The following is a 22,505-nucleotide window of genomic DNA, read 5'->3' as shown; positions in this document are numbered from 1 at the left end:
CTCAGCACCTCAGGGACAGGGGAGCAGGGCACACAGGGAGCCTCCTTTTCCCTTCTTTTGCCAGCCCCTTCCCCATGGCTGGGGCTGAGCCCTCTCTGAGCTGCAGCTGCTGCTGTGCCCTTGCCAGGGGCTGAGGCCGTGGGGCCCCTGCCCAGAGCAGCCTGCCCTGAGCAGAGCTGTGGGGCCAGAGCCGGCTGGGCTGGGCTGGGGAGAGGCCCTTGGTGCTGCACAGAGCTCAGGGCAGCTGGCAGAGCTGGCAGGGAGCTGGGCTGGGCTCAGAGAGCCTGCCACAGAAACCATCAGTGTCCATCTCGGCCTGTGGCAGCGTGCAGGGGCAGGACTCAGCCCCGGCCGTGTGGGGCAGGGCCAGCGCCTGTGGAAGGCATTGAAAACAGGCAAGTGGCCCCGAGAGGAGGCTGCTCTGTGCCCTTGGTGGCATGGGCACAGCAGGGAGGGGGCCCGGGACATTTGTCCCCAGTGGCAGCCTCTGTCCCCAGGCGTTGGCAGCCCCGGCTGCCCAGCCCAGCTCTGCGGGGCCCTTTGGCTGTGGCCCAGCTCCATCCTCCTGCGGGGCTCAGGGCCTGTTCCCGGCCATGGCCAGCCCTGCCTGGCCTCTCTGCTGGCCCAGAGCCCGGCAGAGCCCGGGGCAGGTCTGTCTGTGCAGGCCCACAGGGCCCACGGGCTGTGCAGGAGCTGGCAGATGTTATAAAATGGGCCAGGAGACCTGCTCCTTTGAAAAGTCTTTATTAGTCAGCTCTTTAGAGGGGGAACTCGAGGGGTCGCCTGCGCCGCCGCTGCTCCTGTCGCCGCCCTCGCTCCTGTCGCCGCTGAGGATCAGGTGTCAGTCGGACCTTCTGCTCTCGCCGCGGCAGAGTCGGGAGGCTCCGATCTCGCGGGAATCCCCGGCAACCCAACTGGGCTCGTGTGGTCTAGGGGTGTCACTTCTTCCCAGTCCCTTTGTGGTCGTGGCGAGGCGGCAGAAGCAGAATTCAGTCCTTAGGTAGCTGAGGGTCTTCTCGTTGTTGTAGTGTTTCTCTTTTATCTGGATTTTGTGCCGGGTCCCGGCTTTTGGGTCCGCTTGCCGGCAACTGCACTTCGGTTTGGAGCGATGCACCATGGAAGTCCTTGGATTTTCCTATTAGGCGGGGCCAGCAGTTCGAGGAGCTGGTGGGGAATGGGGACAGCCTAGCCCGACGGAAGGGGAAGGGAACCCGGGGTTTTAGAGGGGGTATACAACTTGGAATAAGGTTTTGAGGGTATAACTTCCTTAACAGACAGGTTACAACTGGCATAACATTTTAAACAGCATAACTTTCTTAACAAATGACAAACTGTGTCAAAAAAAAGGGAATTTCTTACATTTCATTCATTTCAGTCCCCCCTCTATTTCTTTGATCGGGCCTTTGCCCGCATCAATTGGCAGTTTTTGATTCATGGGAATATCTTTTATTTAGTTCTTCAGTTTGAGGTTCTAACTAAAGTAAAACTATTCTCTTATAGGGCACTTTTCAGTTAGGCGCTGCTTAAATTTGCAGCATTTCATGCAATCTAATACTGCTTTATATTAAAACACGTGGGATTTACATGAGTGTGAACTCTTATAAGGGACTGCAGGTTCTCCCCGTCATAGATGGGATGGTGTGTAGTTTTCCCAAGAGTTCAGTATGAACCATTGTCTCGATCTCACCTGGTCTTGCCTCTTGGGTTGGGGAAGTGGGACAATAGCTCTTAGAGCATGCTCTTTCAATGTGTTTGCTCAATAGGACTATGTTTTAGTCCTCCCAAGAGTCCAGTATGAACCATTGTCTTGATCTCACCTGGTCTTGCCTCTTGGGTTGGGGAAGGTATTTAGCTGGCCTTATGGAGTTCCTTTTAGTGTATTCCCACTTCTTTTTCAGTTTTTGATTAGCCTTTCTGTGGTGTGCCCTATGAGAGATCTGTAATTATTTTTTTTTTTTTTTTAAACAGCTTAACACTTCATGGTATTTTAGAACAACTTACAGAGAACATTTTTAAATGACAGCTTTTGATAACAACTTGGAAAGATTTTGAACAACGGGTCTAAGTGTGTCTGGGTCTCTAATGGTGGTCTACTTGGAGGGAGTCTTTGCTGGGGTATCAGAGACACTGGGAAGTGGCAATGGTCTTTTTATTCGGGATAGTTGTGTATGGTGAAGCCCCTATGTCTGACCTTGGTCGAACTCAGATTTTCAAGAGTGCTAGGGGCAAACATTTTAGCCAATTCATTTCAGTTTTTGTTATTAATTTAGTTAATACATTTTTGAAGGTTTTATTTATTCTTTCAATTTTTCTTGAGCTTTGAGGATGCCAGGGTGTATGTAACTGCCATTTCATTTTTAAGGCTTTAACAATATCATGCAGGACTTGTGCTACAAAGTGGGGGCCTCTGTCTGAAACGATGTTATTTATTAGTTTATATCGGGGAATGATGTGTTTTAGTAGTATCTTTATTACTACTTGTGCTGTTTCCCTTTTTGTAGGGAAGGCTTCTACCCAATGTGTTAAGTGATCAACTATAACTAAAAGATGTTTATGTCCTTGTACTGGAGGCATTTCTGTGAAGTTTGTTACTTTTTGACAAATTAGGCATCCTTCAGTAACTGCTTTAGTCAGGTTATAGATTCCAACACATAGGTGTTCTCTCAGAAAATCATTACACAACTCTTGGGTGCCCCAGTGAGTTAAGTTGTGGATTTTTGCCAGCGTTTTTCGAGCTATTGCTTTATTTAGGAATGTTCTTCTATCTGGGGTCAGCCATTCTTCCTGCTTCCCTTGGTGTAAACCTAATTTTTTTATTTCTTTTAATTCATTTTCATCATATATGGGTCCACTAACTTTGTTAGCTGGTACATCATTTAAAGTAAGAATTTTTATTGGTTCTCCCAGCCTTTGAGCTGCTAGTTTGGCTGCTTGATCAGCTACTTGGTTGCCCTTTCTTTCAAATGTGTCTTTTTTTTGATGTCCTTTGACATGTACAATTGCTATTTCTTGGGGCTTCACAAGAAATTTTAACACCAATTTAATTAATTCTTTATGTATCAGATTTTTCTCCTTTGAATTTAGGTAGCCTCTTTCTTCCTAGATTTTTCCAAATGTGTGTACTATTTCAAATGCATATCTCGAGTCTGTGTAGATTGTACCTTGATCTTGTTTTAATAAATCTAATCTCCTCTTGAGGGCATAGACTTCACAACACTGGGCAGACCAATGGGGGGGCAGTTTTTCTTTTTTTATAACTTTTAAATTGTCTCTTTTCGTACCTTCGACTATTGCATAGCCTGATATTCTCTTTCCTTCTGTTACTCTAGATGATCTATTAATAAATAGCACCCTCCCACATGGTAGAGGTGTATCTTTAAGATCTTCTCTTACTTTTGTTTGTAAATCTATGATTTCCAGGCAATTGTGCTCTAAGTTTGGTGTGGGTTCCCCTGAGAGGAACTGGGCAGGATTTAGACTTTTTGATGTGATTAGCTCTAAATCACTGGTGTCGGTTAAAATCACTTCATATTTTAAAATTCTAGAGTCAGTCAGCCATTGTTGAGCCCTTTGGCTCAACACTGTCCTGAGATCATGGTGTGTGTGTGCAGTGATTTTTCTTTGCAGTGTCAGCTTTTGTGCTTCCTCTACAAGAACAGCTGTGGCTGCTACAGCCTGGAGGCAAGCCAGCCACCCTCTTGCAACTGGATCTAAAGGTTTGGAAAGATATGCGACAGGCTTTTTGTGTCCTCCCCATTCTTGGGTTAATACTCCATAAGCTATTCCCCCTTCAGAGTTAATGAATAGGTCAAACTTTTTCTTAAGGTCTGGGAGACTCAGGACAGGGGCTGAAGACAATTTTGTCTTTAGGTCTTTCAATTGTTCTTTATCCTTATCTGTCCATTTTTCAGGTTCAGGTTGGACTAACTTCTCATAGAGAAATTTAACACTTTGGGAATATTTTTCTATCCATAGCTTGCAATAACCAAAGAGTCCTAATGATTTTTTTGTATTTTTTTTTGTGGTTGGAGCTGGGACTGAGAGCATACCTGAGATTCTCTCAGGGCTTAATTTCTTACACCCTTCCCCAATGAGGTGTCTGAAGCAGGTGACCCACGATTCTATAAACTGCAGTCTGTTCTTTGACACTTTGAGGCCTTTTTCCCCCAGAAAATTCAGTAGATTAATACTGGTTCCCTTCACTTTATCCTGCTTTTTCCCCGACATTAGGAGGTCATCTACATACTGCAGGATCTGCACACCATTTTTAGGGATAAACTGTCTCAGTAACTCTTCTAGGGCTTGCCCGAAGAGGTTTGGGCCTTCAGTGGACCTCCGAGGAAGACGAGTCCATCTCAGTTGCTGCCCTCTCTTACTTTCAGGGCACTCCCACTCAAAAGCAAACCAATCTCGGCCCCCCTCTGCCAAAGGACAGGTCCAAAAAGCATTCCTTAGATCTATTACAGTAAACCAGGACTGCTCTCCAGGAATCCTGCTCAGGAGCGGGTAGGGGTTTTGTACCACCGGGTGCCTGGTAATTGTCTTTTTGTTCACTTCTCTTAGGTTTTGCACTGCCTTTTTTACAGCCAGAATAGGAGTGTTGTGGGGTGACATACAAGGTTTTAATATTCTTTCTGTGAGTAGATGGGTTATAATTTGGGTTAGTCCTTTTTTCCCTTCTAGAGAAATAGGATATTGCCTGACCCTTATAGGAGGTGTCTTTTCTTGTATTTTTATTTCTATAGGTGGGATATCTAAATATCCATATTTTCTCTTTTCAGCCCAGACCTCTGGCCTGACTTCTCTTAAGTCTCTAACAGTCAGCCTCATGATTTGTAGCACCATTCTTCCTTTTTTAGGAAGAATCCTTACTTCTAACTGAACTTGCAGGTCTTTTTCCAGCAGGTTACTGTCTACTTTGGGTAGATATATCGAATTAGTGACACATCTTTTGGAATTTTCTTTAATTTCTACATTTTTTATAACTGAAGCCTTGAAAGGCTCCCCTTCTGCTCCTAGGACTTCACATGTCTTTCTTCTAATCGCAATTTCAACTGGAAGTTGGTTAAAACATAATTTATCTGCATCAGTATTCACTAAAAACTCAAACTCTTCATGTTGGGGACCTACTTCAATTTCAAAATTTACTATGGGCCCTTCTTGATGTTTCATGGGGTCCCCTAATGCATAGAGCCCATGACACCCCCAATCCTCCTTGACCTCTTTCCTCAATAATTTTTCTAATGCCTCTTGTTCCTTCATGACAGTTTTATCAAATGACATTTTTTTGCAATGTTTCTTAAAGTGTCCTATTTCTCCACAATAATAACAGGCTCGGGTCTCTCCTGGTCTCTGAAGAGTATCCCAAGGTGGTGGGTTCATTTCTCTTACCTTTTCTGGTAAAGATTTTGTGTTTCTTTCACTCTTAGTATCCTTTCTGAGATCCTTTACATTTTCTCTGGCCACGGCTACCATAATCCTGGTTTTTGCCTTTGTTTTTTCTTCTTCTCTCCTAAGGTATACTTTTAGGGCTTCCCTTAATAATTCATTTATTTTTCGGTCTTGCCAGTCTTTTATCTTTTCAAGTTTTCTTTTGATATCTGGCCAGGATTTTGTGACAAATTGTAACTTTAATAATATTTGTCCCTCTGGGCTATCTGGATCCAAATTGGAATATTGCTGGAAATTCCGTCTGAGCCTGCTCAGCTAGGCTGCTGGGGTTTCATCTTTCTCTTGCATCCTGTTAAAGGCTAATTTGGTGTTGCTACTCTGAGAAACTGATTCTTTAATACCTCTTATCATTAGGTTTCTATAATTTTTTATATTTCTCCTCCCTTCTCCTCTGTTTGGGTCCCACCCTGGGTCAGCTATTGGCAACTTCTGGTCACCGGGAGGGCCCATTCGGTTTTCTCTTTCTCAGATGCGCATCCCTGCTGCTCTAACCAGCCGAACCTCGTCTGGATTGAAGAGTATATTTAAGATGGAGTTTAGTTCTCCCCATGTGTAAATATTTGGGCCTAAAAACTGGTCAATCTGGTTGGCAATTCTCACTGGGTTTTCAACTAGATTCCCCAGCTCTTTCTTAAAACTTCTGACTTCTGACGCTGTTAAAGGTGTATTGACAAACCCTATTCCTCCAACTGCCCCACCCAATGGGACCTCCTTTAGGGGAAAGAGTTTGGTTTTTGACCTGGTGTTACTGTAAGGGTAACTTTCTGGGTTTTTTATTGTCTGACAGGATGCATTGTTAGGTGCCAGACCTAACTCCCAGCTGTGAGGGGGTGCAGGGATTGTGGATGGTGAAGGAGAGAAGGTTAGACCAGTGTTAGGGAATGGCAGAGGGTAAGAGGGGTTATAAATTGGAGGGGGGTAAGCTGGGGAAGGAACAGGGATTACAGTTTGGGAAGGTATGATTTTTAGGTGAGGTTGGAGGATTACTTCGGGATAAACTGTAGGAGGAGGCAAGTGTTCTAAGGGGTCCCAATTATGGCTAGCTTCTTTTTGGTTCTTCTGCTTTTCATTCCTTTGTTTCCCTTGCTGTAACTTACATATTTTTGTTGTTTTATTTTTGACTACTTGTTTTTGCCAACAGATAGCATAGAGTATCTGTTCAATACTTGAATCTCCTCGAGATTTCAAGTATTGAGTCAATTGTGAACACATCCAGGGGTCTTTAGTTCCACACCATGGCTATCTTTCAGGTAAATTTAGCTTAGGCCAAGCCTCTATGCAATAATGGATCATCTTGATCCTGTCCAAGCTTTTAGTGGCTTCATCAAACTCCCATAGCTCTAACATTTGTCCTAGTGGACTGTCCGATGGAATTTGTTTTATCTTTTTCTCTCTCTCTTCAACTGGCTCCACTCTACTTATGTATGCCCCCATTTTCAGTGGGTCTCAAATAAAAACTACGCTGTTCTTATTCTGACAGAAACTTTACTTCAGGGCAACCCAAAGCAAAATTACTTGTCTTTGTTTTAATTAAACTTCTTTAAGGTGCCCCTATACCTACACAAGTTTAAAGGCGGGCAGCCCAAATTTTAACTCTCACTCACTCTTTGAGCACTCGTAAGTAGCCCCAGGGACCCTCTCAGGGTTTGGGCACTACCCCTGCCAGTGCTCGGAATGCCCCACAGGTAGCCTGGTGACCCGCCCTTAGGGCCTCAGCCACTACCCCTTGGCCAGCACTCCTTTACTCCCCTGCACCCGGACAGCGTACCTCTTCTCTGGGCACCCCCGACCAGTTCTACCTCTCGAACCCGGAAAGCGTACCCAAGATACCCCCGACCAATGCAGACTTTTATCTCAGCACCCCGACAGCTACCCCAGCCAGTCTCCAAAGCACCCCGAAAGCAGCCTATCTTTGCTACCCCAGCCGGTGCTCAGACGCTCTGGGCCGTAGCCTCAGCCAGTACTCTTTATCCCAGCACCCCGACAGCTACTTCAGCCAGTCTCCAAAGCACCCCGAAAGCAGCCTATTTTTGCTACCCCAGCCGGTGCTCAGACGCTCTGGGCCGTAGCCTCAGCCAGTGCTCTCTTTCTCTCTTTACACCCCGGTAGTTACCCCAGCCAGTGCCAACTCACAAGCCCCGAAAGTAGCCTGGGCAACCCGCCCTTAGGGTTCCAGCCGCTACCCCAGCCAGCGCTAGTCTCCTGTGACACCCTGGGCTATAACCTCAGCCAGTGTGGTGCGTGCCTCACTTACTTCTTTGACGTGCCACTTACTCTCTAAATTCCTCCGCACGTCCAGAGGGGGGCGCCTATGCCCCTGGAGACGCCTCAGTCACTCTCAGTTCACTCGCTTCCTGCTTTTCCCGGCCGGCCCCCTCGCGGGGGTACTCAGCAGTCCAAACTTGCTTGGGGGGTCCGAGCTGCCGGCCCCCACTCATTCACTCCACATCCGCTCGTCTCCACTCCCGCCACCGGTTGTTCTTACCGATGCTCCCCCAGTGGCGTCCCGCGAGGCTGGCGAGCGACGTCCTCTGGTCCGGGATGTCCAGCTGTCCAGGAGGTCCGAGGTCGGGCTGCGCCTTCCCGTCCTGGTCCCCTTCTGGGCGTGGCTTAGATCCCGGCGAGCCCCCAAATTGTTACAAATTGGGCCAGGAGACCTGCTCCTTTGAAAAGCCTTTATTAGTCAGCTCTTTAAAGGGGGAACTCGAGGGGTCGCCTGCGCCGCCGCTGCTCCTGTTGCCGCCCTCGCTCCTGTCGCCGCTGAGGATCAGGTGTCAGTCGGACCTTCTGCTCTCGCCGCAGCAGAGTCGGGAGGCTCCGATCTCGCGGGAATTCCCAGCAACCCAACTGGGCTCGTGTGGTCTAGGGGTGTCACTTCTTCCCAGTCCCTTTGTGGTCGTGGCGAGGCGGCAGAAGCAGAATTCAGTCTTTAGGTAGCTGAGGGTCTTCTCGTTGTTGTAGTGTTTCTCTTTTATCTGGATTTTGTGCCGGGTCCCGGCTTTTGGGTCCGCTTGCCGGCAACTGCACTTCGGTTTGGAGCGATGCACCATGGAAGTCCTTGGATTTTCCTATTAGGCGGGGCCAGCAGTTCGAGGAGCTGGTGGGGAATGGGGACAGCCTAGCCCGACGGAAGGGGAAGGGAACCCGGGGTTTTAGAGGGGGTATACAACTTGGAATAAGGTTTTGAGGGTATAACTTCCTTAACAGACAGGTTACAACTGGCATAACATTTTAAACAGCATAACTTTCTTAACAAATGACAAACTGTGTCAAAAAAAAGGGAATTTCTTACATTTCATTCATTTCATTGTCCTAACGATCTCCTTGGCTCTGCAGCGTCACAACTGAATGCCTGGTGACATCAGACCCCAAAGTGTCCCAATGGATCCTTGTTTCAATAAGGTGTCACTGTGTCACTCTATTCTCATCAGTTCAATCAGGCCCCACAGTGTCCCAAAGGTCTGTTTGCCTCTGCAGTTTTAAAATGGCCCTTGGTTCCATGAGGCCCTGCAGTGCCACGCTGGCCCTTGGGTATACAAGACCCCACAGCGCCACAAGGATCTCCCTGTTTTTACAAGGCCCTGAAGTGTCATAATGTCTCCTTGGTTCCTGGAGGCCCCTCAGTGTCACAATGGACCACTCGGTTCCATTGGCCTCCCCTGTGTCACACGGGTTCCTTGATTCCATGAGCCCTTGCAGTGCCACACTGCTCTCCTTGCTTCCAGGAGGCCCTAAAGTGTCACAATGTCTCACTGGTTCTATGGGGGCCCAGAGTGTCACAATGGCCCCTTGGTTCCTCAGTATCACAAAGGACACTTGGTTCCATGAGGCCCCTCAGTGGTACAGTGGTCTCTTGGTTCTGCAGTGTTCAAATGGTTCCCTTGTTCCTTGAGGCCCAAAGTGTCAAAATGGTCTCCTTGGTTCCAAGGGGATCTGCAGTATCCCCATGGCCATCTGGTTCTGTGAGATGTCACATGTCACAATGCTCTCGTTTTTTTTGCAGTGTCACAGTGATGTCCTTGGTTCCTTGGACAGCCCTCCCCAGTGCTGGGGCTGCACCTCCAGCTCCAGAGGAGATGGGACAGATGGGAGCAGAGACAAAGAATTCCTGCTGGATCCTTTACTGTCTTTGCTTCTACAGGTGACCTGGAGCCTTATGTAGAGGAGGTATTTTGTGTCAGATCACACGGGCAGAGTAATAGGAATGCTAATATTTAGCTGAAAATAGTATGTCATGCTTAATACACAATGACAAAAAAAAACCACCTATGATCAAAAGAGTGTCTGAGTTTTTCAGGGAACGAGAGACTCATTGATGTTCCAGTAGTCAAAACTGTTTAAATCCTTTCCTCAGAGCCTCTTTGAGATGAGAATTGACCACCAGAGGCTGAGGCCAGCCAGAGCTCTCTGTCCCTGAAGTTTTTGTCTGGGAGAAACCTTTGAAAAAAGGAAATTTTTCTGAGGGAGTATTAGTTTTGGCCATGGCCACCTGGAAATATGGATTTTTTTTTCAATAGAAATTAAAGCTGAGAGCCCCAGTATTTCAGGAGTACATGAGAGGACACCCTCACCATGCCGAGGTCAGTTGAGTCAGTCAGGCCAAGCTAAACAGACCTGTCACCTGCTGCCTTGGATCCGCAGGGCCCTACAGTGTCACAGTGACAGTTTCATATTGGAACCTTCGTCCCACAGGGCCACACTGTGTCACACCGGCCCCTAGTTTCCATGGGGCCCCACAGTGTCACAATGGTCCCTTGCTTCCATGAGGCCTTGCAATGTCAAAATGGTTGCCTTGGTTCCCTGGAGCTGCACAATGACACAATGGCCCCCTTGGTTCCATGAGGCCACAGAGTGTCACAGTGCTCTCTATGATTCCATATATTCCTGCACTGTCACAGTGGTCCCTTGGTTCTTTTGGGTTCCTCAGGATCACAATGGCCCCTTGGCTGCATGAGGCCCAGCTGTGTCACACTGGCTCTGTGCTTCCATTGGGCCTTGTAGCATCACAATTGTCCCCCCTTGCTTCCATGAGGCCTTGTCGTGTCACAGGGGTCTCCTTGGTACTGCAGTATCACAATGGACCCTTGGTTCCATGGGGCCTTGAAGTGTCACTTTGGTCCCCAGGATTCCATGTGACCCCACAGTGTCACAATGGACCTTTGGTTCCATGAGTCCCATACTGTTCCATGAATCCTTAGTTCCATGGGACCCTGTGGTGTCACATTGGTCTCCTTGGTTCAGTGGTGCCTCACAGTGCCACAGTTGGCCATGGACCCAACAGGGCCTCACAGTGTCACAATGGACTCCTTGGTTCCATGGGGATGCAAAGTGCCACAATGGCCCTTTGGTTTCACAAGGCCTCCAGGTGTAACAATGGCCTCTGTGGTTTCCTGTGGCCATGCTGTGTCACAAAGGACCTGTGGTTCTGTGATGCCCCACAGTGTTAAAATGCTCTCCTTCATTCTGCACTAAAAAAATGCCCCCTTGGTCCCTTGGAGCCCCAGAGTGTCACTATTGTCCCCTTGGTTGGATGAGGCCCTGCTGTGCCACAATGGTCCTTTGGTTCCACAAGGCCCCATGTAACATACTGGTCTCCATTGTTACAAGAGCCGAGCTGTGTCACAAGGGCTGCCTTGGTTCCACGATGCCCTGGAGTGTAACAAAGCTCTCCTTGGTTCCATGGTGTCAGTACAGCCCCTTTGTCCCATGGAGCCCCACAGTGTCACTATGGTCCCCTTGATTCCATGAGGCCCTGCTGTGCTACAGTGGCGTCTTGGTCATAAAAGGCCCTGACGTGTCACAGTAGCCACTTGGTTCCCATGGGTTCCGAAGGGTCATAATGGTCTCCAGTGTTCCATGAGGCCCCACAGTGTCCCAATGGACCCTTGGTTCCAAGGGGCCCGCAGTGTCACAAGGCTGCCTTGGCTGGACGAGACCCTGCAGTGTCGCAGTGGCCCCTTGGATCCAGTGGGTCCCAAAGTGTCAGAATTGTCTCCACTTTTCGATGAGGCCCATCATTGTCACTGTGGTCCCCTCGGTTCCACAGGGGCTCACAAGGGACCTTAGTGTAAAAGGGACCTTTGGTTCTGTGAGGTTCCTCAGCGTCTCAATGGCCCCTTGACTACTTGTGGCTATGCTGTGTCACAACGGCTTATGGTTCTGTGAGCTTTCATACTGCCAACAACAATCTCATTGGTTCTGCAGTGTCACCATGGACCCTTGTTCCGTGAGGTCCCACAGTACAACATGGTCACCTTGGTTCCACAAGGCCCCACAGTGTCACCATGGTCTCCTTGGATCTGCACTATCACAATGGACCATTGGTTCCATGTGGCCCTGCTGTGTCAAAAAGGAGTTTGGTTTCAGGAGATTCCAATGTGTCACAGTAGCCTCCTTGGTTCTATGAGGCCCCTCTGTCACCAAATCTACGAAATATCAGAGTAACACTCCTGAACACTGTCTTGCAATTAAGAGGGCATCACTTCTTTAGGCTTAGGTCTAAGGTGTGTGAACTCATATCCTTACATGGACACGTGACTCTAAAAGAGTGGTACTTATATAGCATTGCTACCTCTGTATTCCAGTTTAGCCATTACCATAAAACCAACCCCAAGGACCCAGATTCAGTTGTTGCTTTTTCCTATCAGTGGACTCTTGAGCCAGATATGTTCTTCTTGTCTTACAACCATCCTTGCAGGCAAAGCAGGCCCTACATGCCTTGTTCCTGTGCTCAAAATTCCCAGGCATGGTAAATGTTGAATGAACCCTCCTGGTTTAAAGCCCAAGGCTCTGTGTGGCCAGGCAGAGGCAGGCAGGACACAGAGCTGTCAGCAGAGGAAGGGCCCAGCCAGGTGGGGCAGCCAGGGGGTGATGACGGCCTGCAGGGACAGAGGTGCAGGGCATGGACACCGTAGGACAGCCTGGGCTGCACAGGGCACAGGGTTTGCTCAGCATCAGAGACACCTTTCCCTGGTTTGTCCCCAGCTGTGATCACTACCTGCAGTGTTCTACTCTAACCTGAACCTGGGGACACTTTCTCAGCCATGTCTCTCACTGGGTCCCATCAAAACTTCAAGAAACTTTTGAGTTTCAATCTCAATTCTAAAAGTTCTCCAAAAGTTCTTGAACAAGTTCTTGAATAAATTCTTGAAACGTTTTGTAAACATTCTCTGGGGCTGACATCACTGTAAACAACACCAAATCCATGGGAAGTTCATTAAAGTCCTTTCTCAGTCATGTCCCTCAGTGGAACCCATTAAAATTTCAAGAAACTTTGGAGTTTGTATGTGACTTTGGATTCTTGAGAGATTTATTTCACTGACTCTCAGGGACTGATGTTCAGGGACTCAGCACTAAACCTCCAAGAGGCTCATTAAAGTCCTTGCGCTGTGTCTGTGCTGATGAGCTGGGCTGGGCTCCTGGCACAAAGGCAGCACTTAGAAAATAAGAAGAGCTTCAAAAAGACATTTCTCCTCAGGAGCAGCTCCTCTCTCAGCCCAGCAGGGCTGAGGGCACTGCCTGCAGGTACCTGAGAGGGGCGAAGCAGACAGAGGCTTCAAGAAACTGGAAGGACAATTCTGAGATTATTCATGAGAAATCTTCACAGCCTTTGAAATCTCTGAGTTTCTTCATGGAGAAATCTTCACCACGTCAGACACAGTAAGTCTCTGGCTGCAGGGATCTCCTAAAGCTGCCCCAGGACAGGACTGACAGCACTGTCAGGATGGCTCTGCTGCCCTTTCTGCTTTGGGGGAGGATGTGCTCCAGAGCGAGGCTGCCCTGGGCACCGTCAGAGGGACAGGGCAGGACGGCTCCTGCTGCCAGGGACGGCTGCAGGGGCTGGAGCTGGGGCTGCAGCCAGGGCTGCCCAGGGCTGTGGTGCAGAGCAGGTGCTGCAGCCCTGAGGGCTCTTGGCCAGGCCAGGGGATGGGCCACCTGCCAGGGGCAGCTCTCAGCCTGCCTGGCACCTCCCCATGGGCTGTGGGGAGAAGTTGGAGGTGGAAGGAGCCACCCCCATCAGGGCAGGTTCCTCCTGCTGTGGAGATGGTGCTGCATGGCCAGGGCTGCTCTCAGCTTTTTCCTAAAGGAAAGGGAAAGGGACTCTCAGGGTTGTCTGTGTCACTGACACTGCTGCAGTGTCACCCTGGGTATCAGCAAATGTGCCTCAGAGCTCCCTTGGCAAGTGCCTCCTCACCCTCCTCTCCCTACAGACAGCACCAGCAGCACCCTGGCTTGCAGCATCTCTGTTTGTCTGAGCTGCCCTTAAGGCCCTGCTGCCAGGGAGATGGCCCTGGGCAGTGGCCTGTGCTGGGAGGGGTGTGCAGGGCAGAGCTGAGCCCCCAGGGCTGGGCTGGGCTCTGGGAGCACTGGCAGGGACAAGGCTTGGATAGAGACAAACAGCTCCCAGTAGGCACAGCTCCAGGCAGCAGAGTCAGAACAGCCCTTGGTATTTCTGCCTACCATGCTGAACAGGGTAAGAGAGAAGAGTTTAGAGAAATCAATTTTGAAACAGGAGCCCTCAAAAAGTTCACAGTATTTTCCAAGCATGCTTTAAGTGTGACCAGCCTGAAATATTACCACGAGGTAAAATGAACAAAGGGCACCTGTGCGGGGACCAACAGGTCCGAGTTCATTGAGGCACAGGGAGTTTTGTTTTCGCTTTACCTTCTTCAGTGTTCAGGTTGACAGCAATGCTGAAAATGAGGCAGTGACTCAGCAGCACAAACATAAATTCAAAAATTAAAAAAAATTCTGAATTTCCTACAAAGCAACAGAAATAGTTTTAAAGGGATTCTTAATCAAAGAGCATAGGATTGTCTCAAGGAAATCTGTCCCGGCTTCTCACTGTTTTCTTTCAACAGCCCACGATGCCCAGAGTGAAGAAATGTCCAACAGCAGCTCCATCAGCCACTTCCTCCTGCTGGCACTGGCAGACAGGCGGCAGCTGCAGCTCCTGCACTTCTGCCTCTTCCTGGGCATCTCCCTGGCTGCCCTCCTGGGAAACGGCCTCGTCATCGCTGCCGTCGCCTGTGGCCACCACCTGCACAGCCCCATGTTCTTCTTCCTGCTCAACCTGGCCCTCAGCGACCTGGGCTGCATCTGCACCACTGTCCCCAAAGCCATGCACAATTCCCTCTGGGACACCAGGGACATCTCCTATGCAGGATGTGCTGCACAGGTGTTTTTCTTTGCCTTTTTCATCTCATCAGAGGTTTCCCTCCTGACCATCATGTGCTACGACCGCTACATGTCCATCTGCAAACCCCTGCACTACGGGACCCTCCTGGGCAGCAGAGCTTGTGCCCACATGGCAGCAGCTGCCTGGGCCAGTGCCTTTCTCAATGCTCTGCTGCACACAGCCAATACATTTTCTTGCCCCTATGCCATGGCAATGCTCTGGGCCAGTTCTTCTGTGAAATCCCACACATCCTCAAGCTCTCCTGCTCACATTCCAAACACAGGGAGCTTGGAATTGTTGCCATTAGTGCTTGTTTAGCTTTTGGCTGTTTTGTGTTCATTGTTTTCTCCTATGTGCAGATCTTCAGCGCCGTGCTGAGGATCCCCTCTGAGCAGGGACGGCACAAAGCCTTTTCCACCTGCCTCCCTCACCTGGCTGTGGTGTCCCTGTTCCTCAGCACTGCCATTTTTGCCTATCTGAAGCCTCCGTCCATCTCCTCCCCATCCCAGGATCTGGCCCTGTCAGTTCTGTACTCGGTGGTGCCTCCAGCCCTGAACCCCCTCATCTACAGCCTGAGGAACCAGGAGCTCAAGGCTGCTGTGTGGACACTGATCACTGGACGAGTTCAGATTGGTTGCCAGTTTCTGGTAATCTTTTGTAATAAAAGTCACCTTTGATATTCTTGTTGGGTAGATTACGGCTTCTTTCCCTGTGTTTTGTTTTTTTCAGTATTTTCCACAAAGAATTTCAAACTGTTTATGCCAGTTTTTATTTTAAATTCTCTCCACCTTTGCTCTGGCCCCTTACTGTGTCAATGTGGAGCTGTGCTCTCAGTGGCTTTCAACAAACTAAAGGTTCTCCCAGCAGAGTGCTCACTGCAGATCCCCCATATGTTCCCTTCTCTGGAGCTGCAGCAGCAATGTCTGTGTGCAGAGCTGGGGGCAGGTCAGGGGTGGCACAGCAGTACTGCTCCTGCTGGCCACACCATTCCTGACCCAGGCCAGGTGCCACTGGCCTTCTTGGCCACCTGGGCACACTGCTGCCTCATGTCCAGCCTGCTGTCCAGCAGTGCCCCAGGTCCCTTTCTGCCTGGCCGCTCTCCAGCCACTCTGTCTCCAGCCTGTAGCACTGCAGGGGTTGTTGTGGCCAAAGTGCAGGACCCGGCCCTTGGTCTTGTTAAACCTCCCATGGTTGGATTTGGGCCCTGGATCCTGCCCAGGGCCCCCAGCAGAGCCCTCCTACCCTCCAGCAGACCCACACTCACACCCAGCTTGGTGGCATCTGCAGATTTCCTGATGGTGGCCTCAGTCGCCTCATCCAGACCATCAGTGCAGATACTGAAATCCACCCTGGCTGGGTCTGATCCCTCGGCCATCCTGTGGCTGCCCTGTGGTGGCACTCAAGGTGATCTGTTCCATCACCTTGCCGGGCACCAAGGTCAGGCTGACAGGCTTGGAGTTGCTCAGATCCTCCTGCCAGCCCTTCCTGGGGATGGGCTCACATTGGCCCCTCCAGTCCTCTGGGACCTCCCTGCTGAGCCAGGACTGATGAGAAATGATGGAGAGCAGCTTGGGGAGCTCATCCCCCAGCTCCCTCAGCCCCCTAGGATGGATCCCATCTGCTCCCACAGACACCTGTGAGCATCTGAGTGGCTCAGCAGGTCAGCAGCTGCTTCCTCCTGGATTACAGGGGGGCTCTTCTGCTCCCTGTGCCCATCTACCAGCCCAGGAGAGCACTTGTCCTGAGGACAACCTGTCTGATTGTGGAGACCTGAGGCAAAGAAGGGGTTAAGTACTGCAGCCTTTTCCTCATTTTTGGTAACCATGTCCCTCCCCCCCAAAAAAGGAGGTTTTCCTTCCCCCTCTGTTTGCCATTAATTTGTTGATTAAATGATTTTTAGTATCTTTCACAGACGCAGACAGGTTAAGATCTAATTGAGCTTCCACATCTCTAATTTTCTATCTGCATGACCTAACAACATCATTAAATATTTCCGAAGTTGCCTTCCACTCTATCACAAGGAGATGCTCCCTCTTGTTTTTCCCTGAGTTCCTGCAAAGTCCCATGCCCAGCAAGGCCAGTCATTTTCCTCACTGGCTTATCTTTGGGCACACAGCCTGCTCCTATTCCTTCAGAATTTATTTCTCAGAGTGTATGCATTGTTCCTGGACACCCTCTTTTTTTAAGGGCTGTTTCCCTTTAAAAAATTGGTACCTGATTTGCACTCCCCAAATCTGCGTCCTGAATAGGCTGAGGTCTGCCCTCTGGAAGTCCAGTGTAGGAGTTTCAGAGATGTCCCTCCTTCTTCCACAGAATATTGAAAAACTCAACAATTTCATGGTCCCTGCTCCCCAAACAGCCTCTGACTACCACTGATCTCCCACCAGCCCTTCTCTGTTTGTGAACAGCAGCAGGCAGAGCTTCCCTTGGCAGTGGCAAGAGAAGGAAGCCTCCCCAAAGTGCAGCTTGGAAGGCTCAGCCTGGAGCTGAGCACAAAGAAAAGCCCCTCCAGGGCAGAATTTTGGTGCAGGAGGTGTCCCAGCGTGAGGCTGGGCCATGGCCTGGCTCTGTGTGCCAGGAGCCGGCAGCGCTGGGTGCAGGGAGCCCAGGGAGGGCACAGCAATGCTGGGCTGACAAATGCTGGGGGGACAGCGAGATGGGCGTGTGCAGCCGGCCAGGGCACAGCAGCAGCACGCCCAGGGGGCACAACCTGCAGGACACATGGCCAAGGGCTGGGCAGGGCTGGCAGGGCCACAGGCACCCACGCCTTTGTCCCCTGGGCTCTGCCAGCGCCTCGAGAGGCCCCACTGAAGGAACTTTCCTTCCAGGGGCTGCACTTTGCTCCTCCCTGGCCCCTCCCTGAGCAGGCTGGCAGGGCTGGCAGCTTGATGCCATTTGTCCTTGCTGCCATCCCAGTGCCCCAGCAAGAGCCCCGAGCCCCCCGGGAGGGACAGGCCCTGCTGTCCCAGGCCTGGGCTCAGGGCTGAGAGAAATAAAGGCCCACGAAATCCTGTTTAGTGGTTGTTTTAAATAAATTAGAAAATGTTAAACCTGTTATTTAGAAAAGATGCAAGAAAATTTGTATCCTAGTTCTACCCCAACGCCTTATATTCCCGGTTTGTAAATCCCATAGTTTTATAATTTAAATAGCATACCCCTATCCCCTAAACCCTCCATGTTCTCTTGTTAAGTCAAGCCCCTGTTGTTCCTGCCTGTCTGTTATTGGAAAAGATGGGAGACGAGTCCCAAGCTGTCATGGTCAACAAGTCTCGCTTTATTGTACAACCAGTCGTTTTTTATACACACAATAATTAGCTCATGCATATTGCAAAATCTAAGCTCAGGATTGGGTCTAACACTAATGCTTTGTTTTCTATTGCTAGCCTTGCGATTCCAAGTTCCCATCTCGTTAATTTTCTTTACTGCATACCAACTATTCTCAACAACCCAGCTGTTATCTCTGCACCTGTGTTTCAAGGGCACTGTTGGCCCTGCTTCAGTCACGTACGCCTAGTTTCTCACACAGAGACTAGCTGAATCTGGCTGCTATGTCCTTTCTCACGCAGCCATATCTCAGGCAGGCTTCCCACATTTCCCCCGTTTTCTTTTTGTGCTAACAAAAGCTGTTTCCCACCACCATCAATCATGTTCATAAGCATGCGTTGCAAGCATTTTATAAGACATGGCAAAAGCAATAAGGTAGCTACAATAACAATTAGCAAGATTATTCCATGTTGCAGCAATGAAGTTACCCAAGGGCCAAAACCGAGTCCTTTCAACCAATCATCAAGTCCAAAGCCTGTGGATTTCTGTAGATGTGTGGTTAGTTCTTGCAACTTAGAAAGCTGAGCATGGATAGAGACTGAGTGATCAGACAAGTTCATGCAGCACATCCCTTCAAACTCTTCGCATCCATGTCCTTGAGCCAGCAGCAGGAAGTCGATAGCTGCTCTGTTTTGGAGGGACGCATGCCGCACTGAATCCACATCGATCAGCAGGTCTGAAATGGCCTTAGAAGTAGCATTAGTTTGTTTAGCCAGCCAACAGGCCATCCTATCCAACAATGTTAAAGCCCGAGCAGCTGCTGCTTGAGGGACAAAAAATGATATTGCAATGATTTCACCCGGGGACCAGAACGTTACATCATCTCTGCACTCTGGGGTGTATGCGTGTATCATTCGTTTTGACCTCAATCGCATGTGATTCCTGTGTTTGTGTAAGATCATGGTCATATTAGGTGTCAATAGGGTCAACCTTCCTAATGTACACGGACCACCCTCTATCCTTGATGGAATACCAGCCCATGCCCTATCCCCACAAATGAAAAATATCCCTTTTGGCAAAGCAATCGGAGTGTTAGATGACCGAGAAACATTCGTGCTAGTATAGTTACACCAAGCAGTAACATTTCTATACGCAGCTATAGTGGCATTAACAATTATGGGAAAAGTCTGATTTCCAGTAGGTGTACCAGAGGCTCGAAGTGTACTTGTCCAATTAAACATAACACAGGCATCTGCTTTCACTGATCCTAGTAGTTCTAGCTCTTGAGGTTCCCTGGGGACTGGAGGGAGGTAGGGAACAATTTGGTCCCAATGATCTGCATAGTTTTGGCATAACGTATGGGAATGGGTCGAGGTGAAAGGACATGGCCACACATCAGTGGGCAATCCCACCAGGCAGGTGGTAAAGGGGTTACCGGGAGAGGAGAGAGACAGGCAGATTGCCTCCTGGCCTGTTTGATTTGCTAAGGTAACCCATATGTTTTCTTTAGGTTGCGTGGGAGCCCAAAAACTTTCCACCCCCTGCATGATGGCCACAACGATCAAAATCAACCCCATGTTTGCGATTAATTCAATCCTGCCTTGGATCTCTCCTTTCGTTTTTTCCTTTTAAGTTTCAATCGTTGAAATCTGCGGTTAATACTCTCCCAATCAGCCGGATCAATGGACCACTGCCGAGGTGCAAAACATGTAATCTCACAACGCTTTTGCAACACCTCAGACTTTCTAATAGCCTGAACTCTTATTATGGCCCTACTTAGGTCGTAACGGAAAAGGGCCAGAGCGCGCTGTTCTTCGCTCTCCAGCAGGCGTATGGCCTGCCCAAAGGGTAACCCTGTTTCAATTGATAATACTCTCTCCGGGTGGGCAGCTCCCCAAGACTGCACACAGCTAGGGCATGCAAGGTCAAAAGGTAACGCTCGCTGATGAACCCACTCGACTGTGTTACAACCCCCACAATGCAACAATATCCAGGCCCTATGGGTACCATCTACACAACAAACACAAGCATAAGGCAACAGCTGTCCGCTACTATATCGACGCAAGCGAGAGATTAGATAACCAAACTCATCCGGTGATCGTATCTGCAGCTGGGCTGGGCTGAAGCAGGTCTGCAGGAAGGGGAGATGTGGTCTGAGTAGAAGACCCAGCCTCAGTTGAGGATTCCTGATGTAAGTCGGCTCCAGTTTGAGGCCGCTGCGCCGGTCTCGCGCTCCGAGCCGGTATCCACTCTGGTCTATATCCGTGGCTTCTGCTTTGGTAATCTCAAACTGCCTTTGCAACCCCCTCGCATTCTGATGATATAATGAATGGGCCTCCCTAGCCATCGTGAAGGGTGGCAAGGCTGGCATCACAGCGGCAGAAACCAATTCATCTGCTTTCTTGTTGCCTTCCCCTAACCCAATGTCCCATTTGTGGCTCCTGATGTGTATAATTGCATAGGGCTCTGTTCTATTTCCCAGAGCCCGTTTCAGCTGCAAGAATAAACTAAACAGTCGTTTGTTGGCAACTTCCTTAATCGTGGAGTCTTCAATCCGGGATGCCACCCCCACAACATAAAGAGAGTCCGACACGACATTAAGGGGTCCGCTTAGGTGTGATACAGCCCAAACCACGGCCAATAGTTCAAGCGTCTGTAAAGAGTCCTCAGGTTCTGCTTTTAGGAGGTGTTGTTTCCATTCCCCCTGCTCTTGCCAAACAACGGCTGCACTGCGGGATTTACGACCGGCGTCTGTGAAAGCAGTAAGAGCACCAGCAATTGGCTTGTCCTCACGTAGGGGTCGGGTAATCCAATCCCATTCACCCAGCCACTGCAACGCTTTTGGGCGGAGTGGGCCTGTCTCTATGTGAGCCCCCGATCCCAGCAGTGCCTCCGCAAGCTCAGCAGAATTCAACAAATACCAGTCCAGGGTGGCTTTTTCCAGGGGGAGGTGAATAATGGCCGGTTCACAACCCATAACTTCCAGGATTCGCAGTCTGCCTCGTTGTATCAGTCGTGCCAAATTTTCAATTTTTGTTGTTATTGTTTTCTTTGTTTGCAGTGGTGGAGACATCCATTCTATTACCCGGGCCTCCCCCGTTTTCTTTTTGTGTTGCGTAAGGGCTCCAAGCAGGTGACCCGATCGATTGTGCCACACCGTAAGAGTTACTGGGGAGGCAGGATCCAAACGAGAAACAAACCCCTCAGCCACACAGCGTAATATCTGATGCAAAGCGTCTTTCTGCCGGGAGGTCAAGGACACCGGGGTGCAGGGATCCGTCCCTTTCAAAAGAGGCTGGAGAGTTTGGAGCAATGTATTAGGGATACCCACAACAGGTTTGAGCCACTGTAGATCTCCTAAAAGTTTCTGTGCTTCATGTAATGTAGCCGGGGTGATGGCCCCTAACAGTTTTTGCGGCCTAATTCTACTTTCTGTTATAATCCACCCAAGGTACTTCCAGGGAGCAGACTTCTGCATTTTTTCTGGGGCAACAATTAACAAATGTTCTGCTAACGTGGCTTTGATGTGCTCCACTTGATTAGGTAAAAATTCGTGTTGCTGCGCAAACAAGATATCATCCATATAATGGTAGATGATTGTCCCTGGCATTTGCTGGCGCAGAGGCTGCAATGCTGCATCTACATAAAGCTGGCATAAGGTTGGTGAATTTCGCATACCTTGTGGTAGGACCGTCCACTCGAATCTTTTGTCTGGTTCCCCTCTGTTTATGGCTGGCAGCGTGAAAGCAAAACGCTTCGTATCATTTGGATGTAGAGCAATAGTAAAGAAACAGTCCTTTAAGTCAATAATTAAAAGGGGCCAGTCTTCTGGTATTAGGGCAGGGTTGGGTAAGCCAGGTTGCAAGGCCCCCATGGGTTCCATTTGGTCATTAATGGCACGCAGGTCATGTAGCAGGCGATACTTTCCTGATTTCTTTTTGATAACAAAAATGGGGCTATTCCAAGGACTAGTAGACAGCTTAAGGTGTCCCTGCTGTAACTGTTCCCGCACCAGCTGGTGTGCTTGTATGAGACTCTCCCTTTTTAACGGCCACTGCTTAACCATCACCGGATCAGCTGTTTTCCAGACAAGTGGTATTGGGAAAGTCCAAGCAGTGGCCATTAGCCCAAAGGGTGCTCATTTGTGAGGACGAGACCCATTTGGGAAAGGATGTCCCGTCCTACTAGGCACTGGACGGTAGGTGGCAGCATTGTCACAGAAAAAATAGCTTGCAGAGTTTTTCCATCCATAGTTACCACAAGCGTAGGTGTTTTACTGGCTAACGTCATGCCGCCTATACCTGTGACTGTCGTTGAGGAGGCTAGTAAGGGCCAGTTCTGTGGCCAGTAGTCCGGAGAAATTATACTTGAGTCCGCGCCCGTATCCAACAGTCCAGTTAACTCCACAGTCTTATCCTTAAATCGTAGCTGCAGCTGTCTTTTAGGCCGGGACAAAAGATCCACGGTTAACAAGACAAGTCCTCCGGTGCTCCCGAAACCCTTTTCCCCCCGCGGTGTTGGTTGAATCGGGGGGAGGGCTTTCGCGAGTTGTGGTAGGGGCACCACTTGAGCCAATCTCTGACCCTTGGCGATTTTTAAAGGTGGAAAAGGG

The 22,505-nt window shown here is 49.5% G+C and overlaps 1 pseudogene; it reads left to right on the top strand.

The window, feature by feature from the left end:
- Positions 1–14,335: 14,335 nt before the first annotated feature.
- LOC136374829 (olfactory receptor 14J1-like) lies at positions 14,336–20,431 on the top strand (annotated as a pseudogene).
- Positions 20,432–22,505: the final 2,074 nt, after the last annotated feature.

This window comes from Sylvia atricapilla, unplaced genomic scaffold, assembly GCF_009819655.1.
Source record: "Sylvia atricapilla isolate bSylAtr1 unplaced genomic scaffold, bSylAtr1.pri scaffold_148_arrow_ctg1, whole genome shotgun sequence".
NCBI classification, from domain to species: domain Eukaryota; kingdom Metazoa; phylum Chordata; class Aves; order Passeriformes; family Sylviidae; genus Sylvia; species Sylvia atricapilla.
The sequence above is the reverse complement of the archived record's forward strand: the minus strand, read 5'-3'. Positions and strand labels throughout refer to the sequence as shown.